We start from the raw sequence: 23,309 nt of genomic DNA on the forward strand, positions 1-23,309 counted from the left end.
CTATGATCTATGTTCAAAAGGAAAACAACAACACTACCACAGCAATAGCAGAGGTAAATAATGGGGGGAGAGACAAGAGTTAAGAGGAGGTTTAGATTTCCTGTTTGGCGAGGGTGTATTAATTGGTTTTCTTTCTCTTGGGAACAATGAAATTATCTTTAATTGAGAATGTTGATGGACTGTGGACTTTGGGTCCTCTACATGATGCTCAATGAATGCAGGTGGATGAAGGATGCACTGATGGAGAAGTAGATTGGAAAACAATGGTGTATACTTTTGAACGAAGGTTGTGCTGCTACAAAAAGGAACAATGTTGTGAGGCATGTAATGACATGAATGAACATGTGGGACACTTGGTGAGTCAAAATAAGCCAGAAACAAAAAAAACCACATGGTATGGTCATCTTTAGAAAATGCTGATGAGAAAACAGAGGCCTAGACTGTAAGCTTTTAGAGCAGACACATTAAGTCTGGAGTGGTGATCATTATTTCTGGATTTTGAGAGGCTGTTTTATGTATATAACTTGATATTTAGAGATAAGAACAAAGCTGAACAGGATGGGGTTAAAGTAATTCAGAACATAGGGTAAGGAAGACAGTGTCTATATTTTAGAACCACACATACTCTTTGAGACCAATGGAAGAAAGGTTTATTTGATATGGAACTGAAATTTTCTGTAGTGCATAATCTAATTCAACCTATCTGTATAGCTCATTTGGACAATTGAAACACAGGGAGCACAGAATAAGAAAGAGGTCCTTTAATCTGGTATAGATTATTGTAATGCCTGGAAACATCCTAAAGTATATTAAGCAGATAATCAACCTGCCTAATATACCTGCCAACCCCCAACTAGGACCATTCCTGCCAATCCAAAGAATACCTAGGGCGAGAATTAAGATTCCACAAGGGTTCCAGGCACTAGAGTAACTTTCCAGAGACCTACAACCTCCAAATGGGTCCTTGGTCCAGATAAGTCCTGAAACCTAGTCCAGCCTCTCCAGAACATCAGATAGTGCCATCTCCCTACCCCATATTAGTGACAGACCCTTCCAATATAAAAAAACTTAGAATTGCCATAGCCTTAACACCCCTAAAGAGAGGTTGAAAGTACAAAGGTGTTGGTGGAATTATACATAGAAGATAGGACTTAACAAATGAATATGAATGCTGAATCATTAAATTGATATCTTTTAGGCGCCAGTATTTCAGAGCAGCTCGAAGTAAAAACCTAAAATTGTGAAATTGTAACCCATGTCAAAGTCTGAAATAAGTTCTACAACTAATTGTGGTGCTGTGCTTTGAAATTTATAGCTTTTTTGTATATGTGTTATTTTTCACACAAAAAAAGGAAAAAAGTCAATTGTGGTGATGAAAAAGAATTTAAACTCCCTGGCCTCCTATATTCTGGAGCAGCTAGAAGGAAAAGTATGAGAGGATCGTATGGCAGCCCATGACAAACTCTGGTATCTGTCCTGTAACGGCTTCTTTAAGAGTGCTTTGAAAACTATTGCTTGGTGAGCCACGCTGGCTCAGCAGGCAAAGTTCTCATCTGCCATGCGGGAGACCTGGGTTCAATTTCCGGTGCCTGCCTATGCGAAAAAAGAAAAAGAAAACGATTGCTTTTTAATTTCTTTGCTTTGTAGATATGTTATACTATATAATAAAAAAATTAAAAGGTGTAATTCTTGGCCTCATAGAGCTCAACCTTCTAGCAAGGTACGTAGACATGCACAGCAAATCTTAACGCAGTTCAGCTAGTAACTACTAACTTTACTAGAGTTTAGATAAAGTGTTACAGAATAAAGAGACACTGGAAATGCTATCAGGGAAAAGGTTATTTGAGCTGGGCTTTAACAAGATAAGATTTCTCCTGATAAAAAGGGGAAAGATGAACATTCTTGCAGAAAGAGCAACTCCCAACAAATCCCAGAGGCATAAAGTATAACGCTAGAGAATAGGGTGAGTATCAGTGGTAATACTACAAAGGTAGATTGGAGACTACTTATGAATTTACTTAAAAATACTGTATTCTTAACACTAGCATGGACTGCCATAACAGCTTAATTCTTAAAATATTGTGGCTTATCACATAAAAGTTTATTTTTTACTCATGAACAGCCTGCAGCAAGCCAGGCAAACTTCTCCATCTAGAAACTATATACCATATAGCACACGTAGCTTCCAGTGTCACCACGGCAGGACAAGAGGGAGAGCAGGATACCACAGGATGTTCTGAAAGACCATGTCTAGAAGGGGCTTGTATAACTTTTGCCCACCAACCATTCACCATACCTAGGTTAAATGGTCCCAGTCTAGCTGCAAGGGAGGCTGGGAATTGCAGAGTTGGGAGCACGCGTATGTTTGGAGAGCATCAGCAATAGCTTCCAGGACCACTGTGTCCAGGAGTCCAGCCTTTATTCTTCAGGCAACAGGAAACCACACAACATGGGTAGGAGCGTGGAGGAGAGGGGTAAAATGAGCAATGGCAGTGCAGAAGATGGATTACAGAAGAGCAATGAGGGAGAAGAGAAGATCAGTGAAGATGCTGTAGAAATCATCAGGACTATAGATAATAAGATCTACAACAGGTAAGAAGAGAGAGGAGGAACTAGGTTTCAGGAAAATTTCAGAGATAGAATCAAACAACCATACAGGGGAAAAAGAAGGAAGCTTTCACTGGATTGGAGCCCCTTCACTTCACGATGTCAAAGTGTTCGAACCGTAGGAAAACATTTTGCTTTGGAGAAATAATTTGCAAAGTTTCAAAAAAGCTAAATCCCCAAACCAGATCATTTTGCTAAAATTGTCTACATGATACTGTTGTAGCTAACAAAGTCTTTTTCCTTTCATGAAGATTAGAAAGGAGAAGGAGCAAACACAAACCGAAATCTTTTGTGACTGTCTCTCTTTTGCGAGGGGATCACAGAGATAGGAATGAATTTTGGGAAAATATACTGGAGGCTTCTACTCTGACACCAGTTATGCAAGAAAGTGCTGAAAGTTCCGAACTACTTCTTGAAGACAGAAAAATTCCATGGCTGACAAAGTCCACACCAGATCCTGGCTGGAGGTGGTGACTTCCCAAGGACATATGTTTGCATTCTGTGTTCCCAGCAAAAACTTCCTCCAGAATCACTCTGCTTTGCCAGATAAAGAGCTCTCCAGCAGTAAAGAGCTCTGCCTTTCATGTACCATTTCCACATTCCTTCCTGGGGAACATACGTATTTATTTGCTTCCCTTTCCACTGCCCACGATCAGGAGGAAGCAATCCATCACTTGTCGCTGAAAGGATTTTGAAATACAATGCTGAAAATGGGTCGATTTCTTCCAGAGGGGCCATCTGGCCCCATGAATGGAGATGAGGCTGAGGATCCTCGCAGGTTCAAAGCCTCTGAGCTGGAAGCAGTGAGCGGGTGTTCTGCAGAGGGCGGGGGAGCTCAGCTCTGTGTGTGATGGATTCATGCTGGCACGCACATGCTCTGTCTCTTGGTCATACTGTCATCAGCAAAGTTAGCGTTTGCTTCAGCATCATGTTGACCATATTACAATTTCCTCTATTTTCCACTCCTGCCTGGAGGAACTGTAGCAGGCTGACCTCTGCTCAGCAAGACCAATGCTCACTCCCCCACTCACTCCATTAAACTTTATTTTCCAAACTCATAAAGAGCTTCCCCTACACGCCTCCATCCCAGGCAAAACAGCCAGGCAACCTGGGGAACTTATAATAATGTATTCATAACCCATCGAAAAAGATGCTTCAGCTGGATGACTTTTCCTTTTCTTTTTCTTCCCCTACCTCCAACCAGATTAAATCTTCCTTTACCTTGTCCTTTGACTCAACTGGATCTCACACTCCAGAAGAAAGAGGAGAAATTTTATTAAATACAACACACAATATACAAAAGATAAATCCGAAGAAGAGAAGGGTGGCAAGTATTCGCCTCTAGAAAGCGAGTGTGTTCAAGAGTAAAGATGTTGACTTAGCTTTTTCAGGTGCCTGCCATCTTCCCAGATCTTGCCTCGTAACTTATGGGTGTCTGGTAAGTGGTCTGTGACTAACAGGGCTTTCCGTAGGCCTCAGATGACTTGCAAGCAGTTAATTGAAGACCTAAAAAGGAAGCCTCATTTAACATGGGGCTCAAACCTTTGTGTGCATCTTCTGGAATAGGTGACCCTCTAACATGGATTGATGGAACACATTGTAAGGGCTCCATTAGGGTCCCTTCACCGTCCATAGCTGCAGAAGTTGTTAACATCTTTTAATCAAATGCACACTCAAGGTTAACGGTTTTTAAGATCTGCTGCAACTGGGAACTCACCTACTTAAAACTCTTCAGTGGCTTCTCACTGTGTTGGTGAGAATAAACAAAATCCTGCAAACAACCTTCAAGCCCTACATCAGCCTTTCTCAAGCCTTTTAGTCTCAGACCCCTTCACACTCTTGAAAAATACTGAAGACCTCAAAGAGATTTTGTGTAGTGGGTTATACCTATCAACATTTACCATATTTGAAATGTAAACAGAGAAAAATTTATTTTTTTAATTGTTATTTCATTTTTTATTGTGGCAAAATGCACATAATATAAAATGTGCCATTTTAACCATTTCAACGTACAAAATTCAGTGACAATGGTACATGCACGATGTTGTGCAAGTGTCATACTGTATAGTTCCAGAACTTTTCTGGAAACCCAAAACCCATTAAGCAGTCGTTGAAACACATTTACCCCTTCCCCTAGTCCCTGGAAATCACTAAACTGCTTCCTTTTTTCTGTGGTTTTGCCTATTATGGATATTTTATATAAATGTAGCATCAAAATATGTGGTCTTTGTTAAAGAAGCAAAAGGTAGCTTAGTTAATGTTTTCAAGGTTCATTCCGGTTGTAGTTTATCAGTATTTCATTTCTTTTCATGGTCAAATAATATTCCATTTATGAATATAACACATTTTGTTTATCCATTCATCTGTGGATGGTTGTTTGGATTGTTTCCACATTTTGGCTATTGTGAAAAGTGCTGCTATGAGCATTCAGGTGCACCTTTTTGGTTGAACACCAGTTTTTAATTAGTTTGAATATATACATATATGTGTAGACATGGAATTGCTAGGTCATGTAGGTAATTCTATGTTAAATTTATTGAGCAACCTAATTCATTTTTAAATAGCAATAACAAACCCTTTACTTGTAAGTAACATATTTATGAAAACTAGTTTCCAAAACAAATTATTTTTAGTGAAAAATATGGCACTGTTTTGCTTTCTTGCAAATCTCCTGGCTTAATACAAGATGACTGAACACTGGTATCTGCTTCTGCATTCAGATTGAAGAAAATCTGGTCTCACATAGATATGCAGTTGGAAAAGGGAGGCGTATTTATTAGCCATTTCAGATCATTGTGAACATTCTTCTTTGATGCTACACCAAATGTGGTCATTTCTTAAAGATTCATTGCAGTATGGAAGCTGAAGCAAAACCAGCGAATTTTCATATTCTGTTACATTAAAATTCACTGGACTGTCTTGCTGTGGGTATGGATTGCTCACCCATGCATGACTTTGTGCCATCAGAGATTGGTTGTTTGGAAGATATCGGTTCACTGAGTTGGGCCAATCTTCCAAATGTTGACACATCTGTCTCATCAAAAAAGTCTCAAGTGTTAAGAAACTTCATTTTCATATGATAGCTCACATTTTATTATTGGTCATAAATATTATTGCATTACTTGAAGAGAAAGACTCATTTTGTTCATTTTTGAGGACATGCCTGCCAGATAACCAAGTCTGAGTAATCGTGGTTTGTCTGTCCTTCTTTCCACTAAAAAAACTGTTCCACGAAGAAAACAGTTTGCAACTCAGCAACACGAATGCTTTTCCTTGAGACAACCATTGGAGACTGGAGTTCTTGATGCCTACTTTCCATCTCATTACATGGAATTTTTAAAAATATTCTCAAGAGTAGAGATACAATAAAAGCCAGTCATTTCTACTGCTTCATCAAGGACATTCTTAACTGATATTTGCATTTTTTCTCCAGATGCATGTGGTAAAGAATACAATGCCCTGATTTGTGCTAAAACCCCATTAGTTTACCCACTGTTGTTTTGCAACAGCAGTGAAATGTCAAAATATTTAAAAAAAATAAGTACCATCTGTGCTGATTTGAAAGTATTTTGGACCCCCAGAAAAACCATGTCCTTTAATCCTGATTCAATATTGTAGCGTGGGACCTTTTGATTAGGTTGTTTCCATGGAGATGTGATGCACCCAATTGTGGGTGTGGCCTTTTGATTAGATGGAGATGTGACTCCACCCATTCAAGGTGGGTCTTGATTGGTTTACTGGAGTCCTTTAAAAAGGGGGGCTTGAGGGCCAACGCAAGACCCAAACATTGGAGGTGCAGAGAGGAAACACCCCCAAGGAAGCTGTTTGAAAGCAGAAGCCAAAGGAACAAAAGACAACTTCAACCACGTGTCTTCCCAGCTGACAGAGGTGTTCTGAACCCATTGGCCATTCTTGAGTCAAGGTATCTTGCCCTGGATGCCTTAGTTTAAGCATTTTTATGGCCTAAGAAATGTAAACTTTTAACTTAATAAATTCCCTTTTTAAAGGCCATTCCATTTCTGGTATATTGCATTCCGGCAGCATTTAGCAAACCAATACACCATCTTAGCCTTATTGTGAAAAATAGAGTTGACTTAATATACCCCTGAAAGGGTCTCAGGCAACACTGGGAGTCCATAGTCCCTGCTTTGAGAACCACAGCTCTCACTGCCTTTCAGCCACCTCTCTCACCACACTTTTCCTCTCTCACTGTCTGACACTGAATTCTCCCAGGGGCAGGCAAGGAGACAAGTTGTGATGGTAAGTTTTATGTGTCAACTTGGCTAGACTATTCAATCAAACGAGGGGCTGCTGTGGAAGTACAGTCATTTCTCCCTAGTCACAGTATGTTCTGTGTCCATGTGTCCAGAGTTAGTGTTTACCACCAGCCTTCTGCACCCTCAGCTGGGAATTTTTCACTGCTCTGCACATGTCTTCAAATGCACCGTCAATATTTTTGTTGAGTGGGCAAATTCGCTGCATCAAAACCACAAATAATGAGGACTGACTTGTATTGTGTAGATGTGGTTAACAGCTACTATCAGTTTGACAGTAAAGGAGATTATCCTCAATAATGTGGTGGGCCTCATCCAATTACTTGGAAGGCCCTTACAGCAAAGTTAAGGTTTTCCCTGGAGAAGAAGCAATTCTGCCTCAAAACTGCACTGTCAGCTCTGCCACAGAGTCTCCAGCCTGGCCCATAACCAGCTTGCCATAATTAGGTAAACCAGTTCTTTAAAACACATTATATCTCACTGGTTCCATTTCCCTGGAGAGCCCTGACTGATACATAAGGTTTCAAAGGCAGGTCATTTAATGGGGTGATGACCCCAGAAAGTGCTGGAGGAAGAGGAGAGTGATATGAAGAAAAGAAAGAAACCAGAGTATTAGATGTTAATGGGCTGATTATGCTTGTGAACTACTCAAGCTCAATCCCCCTGAGAACAAAGGAGGACATGCCTCACAGTTATCCCACCTGAGGGTGAAGGAGCTGAACCAGTTATCCTGAAGACAAGCCTCGGATGAAGCACCATAGATGTTTGCTCTAAGGGAGGCATCATGTACATGGAAGGAAGAGGGTCACAGGGATTGGAGGGGCCGCCAAGAACATGTGCCACCTGCACTATGTCCCCTTCACACCAGCCCCTTCACGCATAAGCCCTGACTCAGCCTCTTTCCACATGCTGTTCCTTCTACCCAGAACCTCTCGTGTCTAGCTCTGCCTGGCCAACCCATTCTTCAGCTCTTGGTGTAAATGTCACTTCTAGAAGGCTCTCCTGGTCCCCCACCATTCCAAAGCCAGAATCACTCGATGCACCCTGAGCTTTTCTTCTCAGGTAGCCTCTCACAGTTTGGCTACATATTCATGTGGTTCTTTACTTAATGTCTCCCTGCCCACTAAAACAGAGTCTCTGTAGTTGAAGATGGTGACCATGTCTGTGCTTTTTTCCTCCCATGGCTATACTCCAGCACCTAGAATATGCTTGTCACGTGGTAAATATTCAATAAATACTTGAATGAATGGATGAGTGACAGGAACAAAAATATCTAAAGGGCACAAAGCTAAAATTTCCGTTGGCAATTCAAAACAATACACTGATGTGATCAATCTAGAAAAGACAGACACTCTGCTGATTATGCCCCCTTAATAGCTGAAGAGGGGGTCAAAATGCCTTGAAGGCGTCATAACATCATCCCGTGTGGAATCGCAGCTAGATGGCAAAACGTCATGGCTCAGGCTTTAGACCCCCTTGCCCCTCCTAGCCCAGCACACTGCAGAGCACCTTTCCCCCTCTGGGTTGGTGAGCCCACTAATAATTGTGCACATGGACACATGACTGTAAAATGAGAAGAAAAGGAAATGGGGGGAGAAGCTCAGTGTCCTTCCAAATTCTTAAAGGGTCATCAAGTGCCATATGTCCTGTACCTAACACAGAAGGCAACTATTAAACCAAAGGAAGAATGAATGCATGAGGGATGCATAAGAAAGAAGAGCATAGGGCTGGCAAAAAGGAGATTTCTTTTCTAGATTTAATACAGGTTGGATTTTGTTTTTTCAAAACAAGCAGCTAATCCATTTGTTGTTTTGTTTTTTGTTGTTTTTTTGTTTTTGTTTTTTGTTTTTGCATTGCTGTTTTTTTGCAATGCTGGAAAGATAACATAAGCCAGAAACCTTACAAATCATCTCATAACAAACAATTCATTTTTTATACTTATTACAATTTTCAAATAGCTTCTCAGTGGAACAGAAATTCCCTTAATAAAATCTACTTCCTTTATATGACACTTTAAAAAAATCAGGTTCCATCATGAACAGAAGGGTTCACAAAGCCTTCCTCAGGGTTATTAAATGTGCTGCTAGGAAAATGTTAATTCCCTTAAGCTTTTTACAAGCTAAAACCTATAAGAGATTCAATCCCAATTTAAATGCTCAGGTGCATAAATACATACGTGCTCTGAATAATGGTATCTGCTCTCAAAAAATCAAACAGAATTAGGAAAAGCGATTGCCTGTGGGTATTTTCATTTTTTATTAGTGACATGAGACCATTCAGACACCATACCATTTTAACAATTCAGCACTGTAAGATTAGAATTCTTTCCACAAATTCAAGATAGAATTCGAAGTGGTGAAAGAAATAGCTACTGTGAAATGCAGACAACATCAAGGTAAATAGGGTAGCCATTTGATCTGTGAAAAATACTTGTATCTTTTTCTTCTTACAGAAGAGAGACAATATTTGATATTAATTACTTGTGCAATGTTTGAGATATTGAGTCTAGATCAAAGAAGCAAAGTAACTAAAACAAAACCATTGAAGCCTAACAGGTCAAAAAGAAGCAAACAAACGTGCAAATGGAAATGAAAATACAGTAAATGACCAAACATAACCTATGCTACTTGCCCATTGCGGAACTGCCTTCATCCCTCTCACAAACATCACACCTGCTTTCAGGTTTCTTCAAATATTTAGGTCCCAAATATCCCAAAAGTGGTATTGTTGGTTGAATTGTGTCCCACAGAAAGGCAAGTTCAAGTTCAAGTCCTAAGCCCAGGTTCCATGGAAGTAACCTTATTTTGACATGGGGTCTTAGAAGATGTGATTAGTTCTGAGGACTCCAAGCAGGAGTAGGGAATGCCCCAAGCCAATGTGCCTGATATCCTTATAAGAAGAAGAAATCTGGACACACAAAGACACAGGGGAGAATGCCATGTGATGTCAAGATAGAATGGAATGATGCTTTCACAAGCCAAGGAACACCAAAGATTGCTGGAAACCACCAGAAGCCAGAACTCCTCTACAGGCTTCAGATGGAGTGTTGCCCTACAGACATCTTGATTTCTTTTATCCCCAGAACAGTGAGAGTATAAATTTCTGGCTTCTTAAGTTACCTAGTTTGTGGTACTCTGTTACAGCAGCCCTAGAAAAGAAAGACAAGCACACCGTAGATTGCAAAGCATCCAGTCCCCAAGAAAGACACAAGAAAAACCAGAAAGGCAGATGTACACTTGGCCCTTGGCCAGAAGGCAGTCCCTGACCATAATGTGTGTCCATAATCCCTTTCACAGTGCCAGGGTTTAGGTTTGCACCTGGTCACTCAGGATTTGCAGAGATGATCGGGCCAGCCTGCATCCTAAAATCACAGGGCAAGATGTCACGAGCTCTCTAAAGCAAGACTGCAGAAGGTTAATAGGTGGGGAAGGCCCTTTAAAGAGCTTTTACAGCATCCCTGAGACTCACAGCCCTTCTGGAGACACCCTGACATCTGCCTAATGTATATGTAAAACCTTGTGAATACGTTTTTACAAGCTCAGACTCCTGCTATCCATCACCGATAGCATCTTTCTACTTCTACTAAAAGCCTGACCTTAGATACATAGGTCCTCCTTCTAACTGTCCTCCCCAGTGGTTTTCTTCCTCACAAGTCCCCTGATCATAATATCCCTGCAGCAAGGCTCACCTCTGTTCCATATCCTCTTAGAAGCCAGCCTGGCTGCCAATGAGCAGCAGTTAGACCCTCCATAGCTACTCTGAGACCCAAAGGGAGGGGCTCCATCCTATAAAACTATAACCTCAGCCCAGAAATATTTCCAAGCCCCACAAGGCTAATTTAACCCACTCCTTTTTTCAATAATCAGCAGTGCTCTCCACTACTTTAAGCATTAGAAGAAAAACCAAAGAGGGATCCTCCTGCTCACAGAACAATTCAGAGCCCCACCAAAGAGCTCACAGTTATTGATGCTTCACCTGACAAGCTCTACAGTGACCTTGAAAGCATCTTTACTGATTTAAGCTTCACCAAAAGCAGTAAGGCATAGATAAATTGTTATAATATCCTTTTAAAAAAACTTTGGTAACATACATACAACGTAAAATTTCCAATTTTAACCACTTGTAAGCACACAATTCAGTGGTGTTGACTTCCATTCACCATGTTGTACTGTATTCACTGCCACCTATTACCAAAGCTTTCCCATCACCCCAAACAGAAACCCCACCCTTATACATTAACTCCCCATTTCTCCTGCCTCCCCCAGCCCCAGCCCCTGCTAATCTATACTCTGCTTTCTGTCTCTATGAACTTGCATATTCTGGCTATTTCATATAAGTAGAATCATACAATATCAGTCTCTTTGTTTCTGACTTATTTCACTCAGTATAATGTCTTCAAGTTTCAGCCATGAAGTTGCATGTATCAGAGCTTCAGTCCTTTTTAAGGATGAATAGTAGTTCACTTTATTTATACTATATTTTATTTATCCATTCATCTGCTGATGGGCACTTGGGTTGCTTTCACCATTTGATTATTGTAAATAATGCTGCTGTGAACAGTGGTGTACGAATATATCTTTGAGTCCCTCTTTTCAATTATTTTGGGTATCTATTTAGAAATAAGTTCGCTGGGTCATGTGTTAATGCTATACTTAACTTTCTGAGGAACCACCAAACTCTTTCCCACAACAGCTGCACTATTTTACATTCCCATCAACAATGTACAAGGAATTCTATTTCTCCACATCGCTGCCAACAGTTGTTCTTTGCATTTGTTTAATACTAGTCATTCAGTGGGTTTGAAGGGGTATCTCATGGTGGTTTGTTTGTTTTTTTAACCTAACTTTTTTTTATTGTATAGTAAAATATGTATACAAAGCGAAGAAATAAAAAGGCAATAGTTTTCAAAGAACACTTCAACAAGTGGTTACAGGACAGATCCCAGAGCTTGTCATGGGCTACTATATGATCCTCTCCTATTTTACCTTCTGGCTGCTCCAGAATATAGGAGGCTAGAGGGCTTAAATTTTTTTTTATCATCACAATCGACTTTTTTTCCGTGAAAAATAACATATATACAAAAAAAAAAGCTATAACTTTCAAACAGCACCACAATTAGTTGTAGAACATATTTCAGAGTTTGACATGTGTTACAATTTCACAATTTTAGGTTTTTACTTCTAGTTGCTCTAAAGTACTGGAATAAAATATATATCAATTTAATGATTTAGCATTCATATTCATTTGTAAATCTTATCTTCTCTGTATAATTCCACTATCACCTTTGATCTTTCCATTCCCCTCTTTAGGGGTGTTAGGGCAGGCTAAGGCAATTCTAAATTTCTCATATTGGAAGGATCTGTCACTAATATGGGGTAGGGAGATTGAACTATCTGATGTTCTGGAGAGGCTGGGCTAGGTTTCAGGACTTATCTGGACCAGGGACCCATCTGGAAATTGTAGATTTATGGAAAGTTACTCTAGTGCCTGAAACCCTTGTGGAATCTTATATATTGCCCTAGGTGTTCTTTAGGATTAGCTGGAATGGTTCTGGTTGGGGGTTGGCAGGTTATGATAGGTAGCAAGGTCTGACTGAGGCTTAAGTCAAAGCAACCTGCAGAGTTGCCTCTCGGCTCTATTTGAACTCTGTCTGCCACTGATACTTTATTAATTACACTTCTTTTCCCCCTTTTGGCCAGGATGGAATTGTTGATCCCACAGTACCAGGTCTGAATTCATCCCAGGGAGTCATCTACCACGTTGCCAGGGAGACTTTCACCCTGGATGTCACGTCCCACGTAGGGGGAGGGCAACAATTTCACTTGCAGAGTTGGGCTTAGAGAGTGTGAGGCCACATCTGAGCAACAAAAGAGGTCCTCCAGAAGTAACTCTTAGGCATACCTATAGGTAGTCTAAGTTTCTCCGCTACCTATATAAGCTTCACAAGAGTAGACCTCCTGATCGAGGGCATGGCCTATTGATTTGGGTGACCCTAAAGTTTGACACAGTATCAGGAATTCCAGTATGGTAAGGTTTAATAGCTCTATATTTTTCTCCCATCCCTCAGGGGACTTTGCCAATACTTTTTTATTATCTGCTTAATGTACTCTAGAATGTTTCCAGGCATTACCATGATCTATATCAGATTAAAGGACCTCTTTCTTATTCTGTGCTCCTGTGTTTCAGTTGTTCAAATGAGCTACACTGATAGGTTGAATTAGATTATGCACTACAGAAAATTTCAGTTCCATATCAAATAAACCTTTCTTCCATTGGTCTCAAAGAGTATGTGTAGTTCTAAAACATAGACACTGTCTTTCTTACCCCTATGTTCTGAATTACATTAACCCCAACTTGTTTGGCTTCATTCTTATCTCTAAATATCAGGTTATGTATATAAAACAGCCTCTCAAAATCCAGAAATAATAATCACCACTCTGAACTTAATGTGTTTGCTCTAAAAGCTTACACTCTAGGCTCCTGTTTTCTCATAAGTATTTTCTAAAGGTGACCATACCACTGTGGATTTTTGTTTCTGGCTTATTTTGACTCACCAAGTGTCCCACATGTTCATTCATATCATTGCATGCCTCACGACATTGTTCCTCATTGTAGCAGCTCAACCTTCATTCATAAGTATACGCCACCTTTCCCCAATCTACTTCTCCATCAGCATCCTTCAGCCACTTGCATTCATCAGGCATCATGTAGTGGGCCCAAAGTTCACGATCCATCAACATTCTCAATTTTAGATAATTTCATTGTTCCCAAGAGAAAGAAAACCAATAAACACACACTCACCAAATAGGAAGTCTAAAACTCCTCTTAACTCTTGTCCCTCACCCCATTATTTACCTCTGCTATTGCTGTGGTAGTGCTGATGGTTTCCTTTTGAGCATAGCTCACAGCATGCAATAGCAGTTTTATCCCTGTACCCTGGACTTAAACACTCTTTGAACAAGAATCATATCTTTGAAGTAATTCTTACAAGAACTCATTCATATTTCTAGCGTTAATCAGTGGGACACGTAGGTATATACAACTCCTTTCAATCTTGTTCGTCTTCAGTATGGTAATGATACTTTACAGACCCACTAGAGAACCACCTAGACTCCTGTATCTTCTCTTATATTGAAGTTCAACCTCATTAGCTAACGGTTCACCCACCTCTAGCTTCTACGTATCTCTCAGTCCCCTATGTTCTGTATTATAAGCCTCTGATTATACCTTTATGTTGGTCATAAAAGTGGAATCATACAGTCGCTATCCTTTTGTGGCTGTCTAACTTCATTCAGCATTATGTCCTCAAGGCTCAACCATCTTGTCATGTGCTTCAGGACGCCATTTTGTCTTACAGCTGCATAATATTCCATCGTATGTATATGTCACATCTTGTTGATCCACTTGTCAGTTGATGGACATTTGGTTTGTTTCCATCTTTTGCTGATAGTGAATAATGCTGCTATGAACAACAGTGTGCAAATGTCTGTCTGTGTCGTTGCTTTCAGCTCTTCTGGGAATATACCAGGTAATGCTATTGCTGGGTCATAGGGCAATTCGTCATTTAGTTTCCTAAGGATCTGCCAAACAGTCTTCCATAGTGGCTGCACCATTAGACATTCCCACCAGCAGTGCACGTGTCCCAGTTTCTCCACATCCTCTCCAACATTTATAGCTCCCTGTTTGTTTACTAGCAGCCATCCTTATAAGTGTCACATTGTATCTCATAGTAGTCTTGATTTGAATTTCCCTTATAGCCAATGAAAATGAGCATCTCTTCATGTGCTTCTGAGTCATCTGTCTTTGCTCTTCAGAAAAATGCCTATTCATATTTTTAGCCCATTTCATAATTGGGTTGTTTGTTCTTTTGCTGTTGTGTATATTATATGATTTCTTTGTATATACAGGAAATCAAACCTTTGTCTGATATGTGATTTTTAAATGTTTTCTCCCATTGAGTTAGCTGCCTCTTCACCTTTTTGACACAGTCTTTTGAACTACAGAAGTGTTTGAATTTGAGGAGTTCCCATTTATCTATTTTTTCTTTTGTTGCTTGTGCTCTGGATATAAAGTTTAGGAAGCTACCTCCTATTACTAGGTCTTGAAGATGTTTCTCTACATTTTTTTCTGGAGGCTTTATGGTGCTAGCTCGTATATTTAGGTGTTTGATCCACTTTGAGTTAATTTCTGTGTAGGGTATAAGATAGGGGTCCCCTTTCATTCTCTTGACTATTGATATCCAGTTCTTCCATGCCCAATTATTAAAAAAAACTATTTTGTCCCAGTTCAGAGGATTTGGAGGCCTAGTCAAAAATCAGTTGACCATAGATTTGGTGGTCTATACCTGCACTCTTGATTCGATTCCATTGCTCAATGCTTCTATCTTTGTGCCAGTACCATGCTGTTTTGACCACTGTGGTTTATAATGGGTTTTAAAGCCAAAGAGTGTTAATCCTCCCACTTTGTTCTCATTTTTTAGGATGCTTTTAGCTATTCAGGGTCTTTCCCTTCCAGATGAATTTGGTAGTTAGCTTTTCCAGGTCTTCAAAGTAGGTTGTTGGAATTTTAATTGGTACTGTATTGAATCTGTAGATCAATTTAGGGAGAATTGACATCATAACTGTATTTAGCCTTCCTTTCCATGTGCAGGGAATGTCTTTCCACCGATTTAGATCTCCTTTGATTTCTTTTAACAATGTTAAGTTGTTCTCTGTGTAGAAGTCATTTGCATCCCTAGCTAAGTTCATCCCTAAATACTTGATTCTTTTATTTGCTATTTTGAATGAAATTTTTTCCTTAACTGACTCCTCAGCTAGGTCATTGCTTGTGTATAGAAATGTTATTGATTTTTGCACATTAATTTTATATCCCACACCTTGCTGAATTTTTTATTAGCTCAAGTAACTTTGTTGCAGATTTCTCAGGATGTTCCAAGCATAGTATCATATCATGTGCAAATAATGTGAGTTATACTTCTTCCTTTCCAATTTGGATATCTTTTATTTCCTTGTCCTGCCTGATTGCTCTAGCTAGAACTTCTAGCACAAAGTTGAATAATAGTGGTAATAGTGGGCACCTTTGTCTTATACCTGATCTTAGGGAAAAGATTTCAGTCTCTCTCCATTGAGTACGATGCTGGCTATAGGTTTTTTATATATTCCCTTTATCATATTGAGGTAGTTACCTTTGACTCTCATTTTGGAGTGTTTTTATGAGAAAAGGATTCTGAATTTTGTCAAATGCTTTTTCAGCATCGATTGAGATGACCATACAATTTTTCCCTTTCTATTTATTAATGTCCTGTATGACATTAATTGATTTTCTTGTGTTGAACCATCCTTGCATTCCTGGAATAAACTTCACTTAGTCATGGTGTATAATTGTGTTAATGTGCTGCTGGATTCGATATGTTAATATTTTTTTGAAAATTTTTGCATCTATGTTCATTAGGGAGATTGGCCTGTAGTTTTCCTTTCTTATACCGTCTTTACCCTGTTTGGGTATTAAAATGATATTAGCTTCATAAAACGAGTTAGGTAGAGTTCCTTTTTCCTCAATTTTTTGGAAAAGCTTGAGCAGGATTAGTGTTAGTTCTTTCTGGAATGTTTGGTAAAATTCCCCTCTGAAGCCATCTGGCCCTGGGCTTTTCTTTGTAGGAAGATTTTTGATGACCGAATGAATCTCTTTACTTGTGGTAAGTTTGTTGAAATCTTCTATTTCTTCCTGAGTCAGTGTAGCTTGTTTGTGTGTCTCCAGGAATTTTTCCATTTCATCTGAATTGTCTAGTTTGTTGGTGTATAATTGTTCATAGTATCTTCTTATTTCTTTTATTTCTTCAGGGTCTGTGGTAATGCACCCCTTCTCATTTCCGATTTTGTTTATTTGCATCCTCTGTCTTTTCTCCTTTTCAGTCTTGCTAGTGGTCCATCAATTTTATTGATTTTTCTCAAAGAACCAACTTTTAGTTTTATTGACTCTTTCTATTCTTTTGTTCTCCCATTCATTTATCTCTGATTTAATCTTTGTTATTTGTCTTCTTCTATTTGCTTTGGGGTTAGTTTGCTATTCTTTCTCAAGTTCCTCCAGGTGTGCTATTAAGTCCTCGATTTTTACGCTTTCTTGTTTTTTAATATAAGCTTTTAGGGCAGTAAATTTCCCTCTCAGGACAGCCTTTGCTGCATACCATAAGTTCTGATATGTTGTATTCTCATTTTCATTCATCTCCAGATAGCTACTGATTTCTCTAGCAATTTCTTCTTTGACCCACTTTGCTTAAGAGTGTGTTATCTAATCTCTATATATTTGTAAATGTTCTTGTTCTTTTGTGGTTATTGAGATCCAGCTTCATCCTATTGTGATCAGAGAAAGTGCTTTGAATAATTTCAATATTTTTATATTTATACAGATCTGTTTTGTGCCCCAGCATATGGTTTACCCTGGAGAATGTTCCATGAGCACTAGAGAAAAATGTATATCCTTTTGCTTTGGGGTGCAATGACCTGCATATGTCTGTCGGATCTAATTCATTTATCAAGTTATTTAACTTCTCTATTTCCTTATTGATCTTTTGTCTGGTTGTTCTATCTATACAGGAGAGTGGGGTATTGAAGTTTCCTACTATTATTGTTGAAACATCTATCACTCCCTTCAGTTTTTGCCTATGTCTGAGTTCCTTGATTATGCTCATTTGGGAGCATAAACTTTTATAGTTGTTATATCTTTTTGGTGAATTGACCCTTTAATTAGTATATAGTGTCCTTCTTCATCTCTTATGATGTCTTTACATTTAAAGTCTATTTTGTCCAATATTAGTATAGCTACTCCTGCTTTCTTTTGGTCACAACTTGAGTGGAAAATTTTTTTCCATCCTTTCACTTTCAATCTATTTGTATCTTTGTGTCTAAGATAAGTTTCTTGAAAGCTGCATGTAGCTGGGATTATGTTTCTTAATCCTTTCTGCCAATCTGTATCCTTTAATTGATAAGTTTAGTCCATTAACATTCAAAGTTATTACTGAAAAGGTGTTTCTTGATTCCACCATCTTATCTTTTTTATTTTATTTGTCAGATCTATATATTCTTTTCCCTCTTTCTTTTTATATTCTTTAAATAGACTTTAGTGACACTCTTCAATTCTGTGCGCTCCTCCAGACCTCCCTCTCCTGGGTTGTTTTTTGTTTTTGTTTTTTTTGTCATTAGGCAGGGCTATATCTGTTTGCATTGTGATATGCTTAGTGCTCTTCTGCTGTCTTTGTGGCATGTAAATATCTTGATCGATTTACTTTGGGAGTTGATTTCTTTCAGTAGTCTAAGGACTTGTGTTTGTGAGATTGTTGTACAGCAGGGAGCAGGACACAGGGTGGGTCACTCAGGGTGGTGATTTGTTTCAGGGCACGTGTAGGCACAGGTTGGGGATGTTACACTGATACTTGTGAACATGGGTGCCCAGTGGCCAGGGAGGATGTAGCGGTGCAGGTGCACCAATCTGGGGAGCATAACCCTGGTGTGTGCTGGTCTAAGGCATGGGTCCCTTTGTGTGCATGCCTAGAGCTGTCGCAGCAGGTTGGTCTTATGCCTTTGTGGATTGGAGGCAGATGTGACCCGGCTGCATAGGTCAACATTTTCTCAGAGCTGGGAAGTGAGGCTGAGGGCCATGTGTATGCACGGTTCTGGAACTCCTGTAAAGTGTGGTTCCCAGAGCTGAATGACATGATTGGGTTCTCGTGTGTATGTATGTGCCTGGGAGTGCCGTAAACAGATGCACAGAGCTTGGGGTGGGGTGGCAGAGTCAGGCTGTGCAACACTATGGGCAGGGTGGCAGGAATAGCTTAGGTATGGAGGTTAGTGCCTGCAGCCTTTATGCACTGACAACAGCCTGCAGGGAACAGGGATGGGGTTAGTGCTCAGGAGGGGTGCAGGAGAGGTGGGTTGGGCTGCACTTAGGGTGAGGGGGCAGGTATGTGCACCGGGGGCTGGTGGGGTGGGGGGCCCTGGAGTGTGGGGAATGGGAGCGGATGACAGGGTTCAGGTGCGTGAAGTATGGGATGGGTTGCCGGTCATGGAGCTGCACCAGTGAGGGTAGTGCACCCAAGCAACATGGTCTGGCTTACTTCCTAGTCCAAGGCTCCTGTCCGTGCACTCCCACAGACTCCGCAGCTCTGTGCCTCCACACTAGGCTCCAGCTTTCTGCCTCTGTTCCTCGGCCTCTGCAACCAGGGCTACTGCATGTGGTGCAGAAGGTTCTCCCAGGTCAGCCACACTCCCAATTCGCCATCTCAGCCACCCTCCTGTCCCTTCTCTAACTTTTCCATGAAGCAGGGCTAATAATAACCTACTTTATTTGGCCATCTTCCCTCATTGTGGTTTTGAGTCACATTTCCCTAATGACTAAAGCCACTGAGCACCTTTTCATGTGTTTATTGGCCATTTGTGTATCTTTTTTGGAGAAATGACAAGTCTTTTGTCCATTTATTAATTGGGTACTTTGTCTTTCTGTTTTTGAGTTGCAGGAGTTCTTTATATATTCTGGATATTGAATGCTCATCAGATATATATGTTTTCCAAATATATTCTCCTATTCTATAGGTTGTATTTTCACTGTCTTGATAATATCCTTTGATGCATAAAAGTTTTTAATTTTTTAAAACTTATTATTTTGAAATACTTTCAAACTTACAGGACAATTACAAAAATAATACAAACCCTACACAGTGGGTAACTCTACCCACACCCAGATACCCAAAACCACCAATGTTAACATTTTGTCACACTTGCTGTTTCATTCTATATTGCCATCTATCAATCCATTTATCTAACCTATCCAAATATTTTTCTGTTGATTTATTAATCAACTTTCTGAGCACTTGAGTGTAGATTGTATGCAACATGCTACTTGAACATTTAATATTGCCATACATTTCCTAGGAACAAGAGTATTTACTTATGTAACCACCTTAAGTGCAGTTACCAAGTTCAAGAAATTTAACATTGATATAAAGCTTACAGTCTTTTTTTTCATATATCCCAATATATGAAATATAAGGACAATAATGTCCTTTTGAGCGTTTTTCCCTCCCCTGTTAGATCCCATCCAGGATCATGTGTTGCACTTACTTTTCGTTGCCTTTTTAATTGTGCTCTTTTTTTATTGTGGGAAAATATACACAATATAAACATTCCTATTTCAACAGCTCCCACAGCTTACCACTTGATCACATTCACAGTGTTGCAGTGCCTTCAACACCTTCTAGCACAAAAACTTTCTCGTATCCCCAAACAGAAGCCCTATACCCACTATGCATTAACTCCCCATCTCTCCTGCCCTATGCCCCTGGCAACCTGTACCCTAATTTCTGCCTCTATGAGCTTGCACAGTCTCTGATATTCCTTTAGGGCCTATCCTATAATGAGTTTATAGAATAGCTTGAGGCCAAAGCATAAGAGTCTCCCAAATTGTGCCTATGCATTCATCTGGTCTTCAGCCTGTTGTCTGGTCCTAGGAATTACCCTATTTACACAGACATGAATGTTCCCTCTTCTTTAGGAAGAGTTCCTCATGGTTCTGGGCACTATGGTTTATGTCCTACAGCCAGCAATCTCCTGCCTCAGGCATCCACATCTTAACTAATCTCTCATAATGTTCTGTAGGAGAGCTCTGTGAGTTGCCTTCTACCCACAGAACGAGCCTGTGATGAGAATCTTTCCCTCAGTCTAATACCAGAGAGATTGGGCCAAACATGCATGCTCCTACCATGTACATCAGTGTTACTGTTCTCCACCCAGAACCAGAATCAGGGACCTACACTGGGAGCTTGGCCCCACTTGCACTGAGTCAATGATGGGAGGGGGAAAGCACAAGCTAGTGTGCCAGGAGATCCTACCACTATTATTCTGTTTTGCTGTTGATTCATTGTTTGCCCTGCAACTGCAATCCTTTGTGATGGTTAGGTTCTGGTATCAACTTGGCCAAGTTGATAAGCAGTGGCCTGACTATTGCTGCAAGGATGTTTTGTGGCTGGTTGATAAACCAGAAGTCTGGTGCATTAAATCATCAGTCAGTTGATTGCATTTGTGACTGATTGCATCTGTGATCAACTAAGGTGTGTTTCCCACTAATGCAATAATTCAATCAGTTGAAGGCTTTTAAGGATGAACAGAGACTTTTTCACTGCTTCTTCAGCCAATGAATCTCTCCTGTGGAATTTGTCCAGACCCTTCATTGGAACTGCCAGCTTCACAGCCTGCACTATGGATTTTGGACTCTTCCATTCCCACAGTTGTGTGAGACATGTTTATTAATCTCATATTTATAGAATATCTCCTGTTGGTTCTATTTCTCTAGAGAGCCCTGACTGATATATCCTTTAACTTTATACTGGAGTTTTCAGAAAGATGTTTCTGCTAATTCTTGCTGTTTGTTCAAAGCTTCTTTGGAAGAAAGGATCCCTAAAGCTTCTCAATCCATTATCTTAATTGGGGACGAGTTCTCCATAATCCAAAAGTTTTTAACTTCAATGAAGTCCAGTTTATTTATTTATTTTCCTTTGGTGCTCATGTGTTTAGTGTAAATCCTAACATCCATTGCCTGATACAAGGTCCTGAAAATCTTACCCTATGTTTTCTTCTAGGAGTTTTACAGTTTTGGTTCTTATTGTCTGTCTTTGATCCATTTAGAATTAATTTTTGTACAACAGCATGATTTAGGGTTCCACTTTCATTCTTTGCATGTAGATATACAGTTTTCCTAGCACCATTTATTAAAGAGACTATTTTTTTCTCCATTGAGAGGACTTGGCCATCTTGTCAAATACTGATTGAAGATGGCAATGTGGGGAAGTATGGAATTCAGTTTGTCCTCTAGGGCATCCAGTAAATAGCCAGGAATTATCTGATAACTGGGGGACATCTGTGACCAGATACAAATTGTACACCAGTCTGAAAGGGGTAAAATGGCTGAGATCACAGGACAGAACTGTAAGTAAGTTTCCCAAACTGTGGAGGTTGGTGCCCCTCCCCCACTGCCATAGAAGCTTGTTTTGAAGACATTTGCCTGTGGGGAAAAGAAGCAGTCTCTATTTGGATCAAAGGAAGATTACACAACCAAGCTCCAAATGTGGTTTTGATTAATAAATTCTGATGGCTGAATATAAGCTCTGAATATACATAAACCCAGAGCAAGCATGGAAGAACCCTGAGATCTCTCACAACAGAGTGGAGGCGGGGCTGAAGGAAAAGGTGAGGCTTTTGGAGTTGCCAAGCTCAGAATACTGGAAACATCCTGTGCCCCAAGAAAGGGGGCACACAGAGCCAGGTACCAACTCCCACTCTTGATAGGCAAACCTGGGGCACTGGGGACCAGCACCGAAAAGGAAGTTTTTAACTTATTCTTAGCAGTCCATTAAAGAAAGCCTCAGGCATTTACAATTGTCAGCAGTGACCCAGGCAAGGGTAGAGTTAAAGTAGGTCTGAAACACAAAGTAACTAGTCAGTGAAGGAGATAATTCCCTAAGGGGCCTACCTTCCCCAAGAAAAGGGAGGACCCAGCACAATTGGTGGCTCTTAATTCAGAGAATTCAGAGCCCAAGGGGCTTGAAATTATGGACAGAAGGAATAATCCATGGGAGAAGTAAGAATCTGGAAATCAGTGGAACCCAGAATAGAAAATAGATGCTTGTTGCCCTGGACATTGCCATGTAACAGCCTAAAGATTGCAAGCCAGTCAGAAGATACCAATCCTGGGAGGAAGCAAGCCTTCTAACCTCTGAAACTGTGAACCAATAAGTTCCTGTTGTTAAGTCAACCCATTGTATGGAGATTCCGTACAATGGTTTTAGCAACCAAGAAACTAAAACCATCTATTTTTCCCTTCAAATCTGCCAATATTTGCTTCATTTATTTTGGGGCTCTGCTTTTAGGTGCATATATATTTATAATTGTTATATCTTCTTGTTGAGTTGATCCCTTTATCAGTATATAGTGTCCTTCCTTGTCCTTTATAGCAGGTTTGATTCCAAGGTCTAACTTATCTCATAGTAGTATAGCCACCCCAGCTCTCTTTTGGTTACTATTTTCATGGATGTTTTTGTTGTGTGTGTGTGCATGGTCCAGGAATCAAACCTGGGTCTCCCACCTGGCAGGCGAGCATTCTACCACTGAATGGAATATTTTTTTATAATGCCCATTTAAAGATGAAGTAATAGAGGCAGAGAATGCTTAAGAAATTTGCCTAATAGGCATAGCCGGTAAATGGCAGATCCAGTCCAGATGATCTCCCAAGCCTGGTGCCAAAGTTGGCTGAGATTCTAAGGATTATGAGATGAAAAGAACTAAGAGTTCATACTTCTTGCTTATACTCAATTACTATTTATTTTTAAGAAAGATACCAGTTCCTATTCTGATCATGCATTTCAATGATTAAGCATGTGTTAAC

This window comes from Tamandua tetradactyla, chromosome 9 (assembly GCF_023851605.1).
Source record: "Tamandua tetradactyla isolate mTamTet1 chromosome 9, mTamTet1.pri, whole genome shotgun sequence".
NCBI classification, from domain to species: domain Eukaryota; kingdom Metazoa; phylum Chordata; class Mammalia; order Pilosa; family Myrmecophagidae; genus Tamandua; species Tamandua tetradactyla.